Source organism: Ctenocephalides felis, unplaced genomic scaffold, assembly GCF_003426905.1.
Source record: "Ctenocephalides felis isolate EL2017-DRISC unplaced genomic scaffold, ASM342690v1 CF-g0.4_SCAFFOLD_02275, whole genome shotgun sequence".
NCBI classification, from domain to species: Eukaryota; Metazoa; Arthropoda; class Insecta; order Siphonaptera; family Pulicidae; genus Ctenocephalides; species Ctenocephalides felis.
The window spans coordinates 171-5,000 of NW_020538429.1; the positions used below are offsets into that span (position 1 = coordinate 171).

General features: G+C 44.4%; 1 pseudogene; it reads right to left on the reverse strand.

Moving 5' to 3' along the window:
- Positions 1–328: 328 nt before the first annotated feature.
- LOC113380635 overlaps positions 329–4,830 on the reverse strand; it is a 7,191-nt pseudogene continuing 2,689 nt past the window's right edge.

Below are 4,830 nucleotides of genomic sequence, written 5' to 3' on the forward strand. Positions count from 1 at the left end.
TATATCATATATTTATATTAAAAATTATGAAAAGTTTCTCTTAAAAACATATATTTCGTAAACTTACAAAATATTTATATTTATTCTCTTGACATTATGGTTATTGAAAGAAATAATGAATATTTCTAGTATTGGAATTTGTCGATAAGTTTTGATTTACGTGCTGACTCACGCACGTTGTACAAAATAGCTAGGTAGATACCGAAGACATGTACACATGTACAGCATGTACAAGTTTTCGACTGTCAAGCCTACTGATTGTGGCATGCTGCAATGCGACGGCTTAAGGCTTATGCTCTATAGCGTGGGGTGACGTCAAGCCAACATGACGAATCCCCAAGCCAAGGGCTGAGTCTCAACGGATCGCAGCGTGGTAACTGCTCTGCCGAGTACAACACCCGCCAGGTACCTAAGTCGTTTACAAACGATTCCGAGTCTCTACATCGAACTAGTGACCCATGATCGACCGCTATAGGCAAGACAGATATAACGGACGGATATCGCCCCTGTCCAGCGCCTCATTCGGCTCGTGCGATGAACGGCGTGTGCCGAATACCTAATAAATCACATTGTATTGAGCCTTTCGACTCACGAGACTCTTAGAGATATCGTTGCTTACTTTGTCTAGAAAGGATACGGCCTTAGAGGCGTTCAGGCATATCCCACGGATGGTAGCTTCGCACCACCGGCCGCTCGACCGAGTGTGTGAACCAAATGTCCGAACCTGCGGTTCCTCTCGTACTGAGCAGGATTACTATCGCAACGACGATTCATCAGTAGGGTAAAACTAACCTGTCTCACGACTGTCTAAACCCAGCTCACGTTCCCTATTTGTGGGTGAACAATCCAACGCTTGGCGAATTCTGCTTCGCAATGATAGGAAGAGCCGACATCGAAAGATCAAAAAGCAACGTCGCTATAAACGCTTGGCTGCCACAAGCCAGTTATCCCTGTGGTAACTTTTCTGACACCTCTTGCTGAAAACTCTTCAAGCCAAAATAATCGATAGGCCATGCTTTCGCAGTCCCTGTGCACACTGAACAACGGGATCAAGCCAGCATTTGCCCTTTTGCTCTACGCGAGGTTTCTGTCCTCGCTGAGCTGGCCTTAGGACACCTGCGTTATTATTTGACAGATGCACCGCCCCAGTCAAACTCCCCGCCTAGCAATTTCCTCGAATCGGATCACGCTAAGAGTATAGTTGGCGATCGGCGCGAAGCCTCACACCACTCTTACACGCTTGGCTCTAGAAAACCGTGACAGTCGGAACGAAAGTTCTCGACGCACGCTTTCCGCCCAATCGAGTAAGTAAAGAAACGATGAAAGGTAGTGGTATTTCACCGACGATATTACTATCTCCCACTTATGCTACACCTCTCATGTCTCCTTACAATGCCAGACTAGAGTCAAGCTCAACAGGGTCTTCTTTTCCCGCTAATTTTTCCAAGCCCGTTCCCTTGGCAGTGGTTTCGCTAGAAGTAGATAGGGACAGTGGAATCTCGTTAATCCATTCATGCGCGTCACTAGTTAGATGACAGGCATTTGGCTATATATATTTTTTTTTTGGCTAGGAGGGGAATGCATTTACGCACGCCGGTCGCCAGGTTGACCAGGCAGTGTGGGACTCGACCCGAAGGCAATACCCACTAAACCTAACTTCTAGTTTTGTGCCTGGAGGATGTTGGCGCAGGCAGCACGCATTAATATACTTGGTCATCCAATTCCCTGTCTTTTCTTCTTAACTGTCGTTGTTTTTGACCATTTTGCGAACCCATTCAGTCCTCCGATGATAACTCTGGTTGAAACAATTTTGAGTTCGTCCTTCCCAAGTATTTTATTTGATGTTAGGAACTCCGCCGATTTTCCATACCAAACACCCCTGATATTAAGAGTTATCGTGTTGAAGTTTACCTCAGTTGCATTATACCTTGTCTTTATCATGTCTACCAGCGGCTTGTAATAATCTATCTTCCTCTTATGTGAAGCTGCCAAGTCGGCAGAGCTTCCTACTATTTGGGTGTCTAATACTATGACCTTCCCGTCCTGTGCCGCTATTAGGTCAGGCTTCCTAGTTCCTTCGGTTGTTTTGAAAGATGGCTCAAGATCAACTTGTGAATGAGATTTCTCTAGTGCCCTCTTTACATAGTTGGTTACTGCATTGTGGCGTTCAATGCGTTGGCGATGGCTTCTGTGACAAGTTTGGAGTACATGATCCAGTGTCTCCAAGGCATTACAACCTGCCCTGCAGTATCTGTCCTCCATTCTTCCTCTCGTAGTACGTGACCTTGTGGGCATCGCGTTTATTCTGAACTTTACACAGTTTACAAAGTCTCTGCCAGTGAGAAGTTTGTTGCCCTCTGTAATCCATCGATGTTGGGATGGTGTTTTGGCTGAGTGTTTAAGTGGGTTTCCGTCCACTGACTTATGAAGTGTGCGGGCCCATTTCTCATCCAATTCTTTTTGAGAGCTTATGACGGTGTTGTTGTCAAGTAGCATTTTCTCACATTTTGCGATCTCAAGCTTGTGGAAGCTTGAGTCGGTAGAGTTCAAGTTCTGGATTCTATTTTTGCGTCTAAGGGGTACGAGCCACCTAAGGGATGGAATTGATAAACCGCCCTCTCTACAGTGGGCATAAAAGTACGCTAATGTTACGTCATTGGGTAGTCTTAGCCATGATCTTATGGCTTTTCTTATCAATCCGTCCAGCGTTTTGAGGTACCCGATTTTTGCATGACCCAATACTAGTTGGTGGAGTATTCTGGGTATGCCTACAGTTCGTAGTGCAAAAAGTCTTTGTTGAGGTTTTAACGGTGCCTTAGTTAATTTGTCAATGATTGTTAGTAATTTTAATCTCATGTTCCCTAGGTTTGCACCTTCGGGATTGAACTGGACACCGAGGTAGCTCCAGCTATCCACTCTTGTGAGTGCGGGTAGTGTTTGACCGTTGCAGCTAAATGTAGTTGCTCTATCTATAATCGACTTTTTGACGTGCGGCACGTTCTTGACCGTAACTGTAAATGACTTGTTATTGTTTATAATTAAGCCACAGTTAGACATGTATTGACCGGCATGATCTAATAACTTCTGCAAACCTCCGACCGACGATGCTACCAAGACTAGGTCGTCGGCAAAGGCAAGAATATTGTAGAAGCATCGTCAACATTGACCCCGATTTCTGGTGGGGTTCTTTCAAACATCCTGTTCATGATCATGTTAAAGAGGACCGGAGACAGAGGATCTCCCTGCTTGACCCCGCACCTCGGACTAATGGAATCCGAGGTGAAGCGGCCAAACCAGAGTCTGGTCCAACCCCTTCTATACAGATCATTAACATAGTTGATAAATGGTTGTGGCAGGTTATAATATTTCAATGTATCGGTCAGAGCTCTATGGGAGATCAAATCAAATGCCTTTGCCACGTCTATAGAGACTAAATAGAGTAGTTTCTTATTTTGCCTGTGGTACCTTAGCAACTGGTCAAGCGCAAAGATGTTATATGCGCACCCGTCGACAGCTTGAAAGGCTTTCTGTCTCTCGTCGATCTTAACTCCACTTAGCGAGTACTTTATTTAATGTTCTTGTAAGGACCGATGAAACTGTTATCGGTCTATAATCCCCTGGGTTTTCCGCGTTATCCTTTTTGGGAATCAAAGAAGTATAGGATTCAGTCATTGTGTCAGGAACGCGACCCATATACATGTATAGTATAACATTAAATAGATTTACCAATAGATTTATGGGCATCGACCTCAGTAGGTTAACTGATATGCCATCGGGCCCAGGGGCCGAATTCCTCGCTGGAAGTGAATCTTTAACTTCTTGGGAGGTAATTGGGCTCCATAAATGCGAGAGATCGTCGTTTCTCGCTTCATCAGTGCCTGGTGTTTCAGAGGACGAGCATGTTAATAAGTTTTTCCAGTATTGCACCATTATATCAGATGGAGGCATGACAGTTGTTGTTTTGCTATCTAGTAAATAGGATATGCATTTACTAGGGTTCTTAGCCCAGTATTTTTGAGTGTTTTTGTATGCTATTCTACGCAACTGTCTCTTACTTATTATTGGTGCATTACTTCTTTTGTTTAATTAAGGCTTAACTTTCCTTTTTATTGGAAAGGTGGCTTTAAGATATTCAGTCACATTTCTTTCTATTTCTTCCGGTGACATTTCTACCGCCCTATGACAAATGCTCACTAGAAGAGAGCTATTAAATTTATCTGCATCCTGTCCTGCAGCGGCTTTTAGTGCATTAGCTAGCTCATGTTTGGAGGTATCTTCAGTGGCTGGAGGGCATGCATTGTTGGTGCTTTGGTTCACAGGCATAGCAAGAAACTCTGCGACCTGGCATTTATATTTGGGGGATCGCCTTTGGCCTTTGATAGCTTCCAGCGTCCGCCCTGGTGTTACTGCGAGGAGGGCCTTATTTATTTGACCCACACCTTGCCTTATTAAGAGGGCCTCCTCTTTGGCCATCATTTTCTGCTCTTCCTCCGTCCACCTTGCTTTCTTTGGCACTATTTTGGCAAGTTCCTCATCATACCATTCTTTGTGTGTTTTCTGTTCATGAACTCCCCGACCTACTACAGTTGCAAATGTTTTGTTACATGTAGGGAATCGACAATTATGACCTTCTATATTAATCGGTGGGGGTAAACCAGTGGGTTCACCCAAATTTAATTCTAAATTTTCATTATTGTTTCGAGGCTTATTATTTGACGTTGCACCGATTGAGTTACAGGCGAAAGGGTTGGCAGCCCCTAAGCCCAAAATTTCACAGAGGTGGCTTAGTTTCCCCCCGAAGAGGTACTCACGGTGGGACCCACAAGAAGG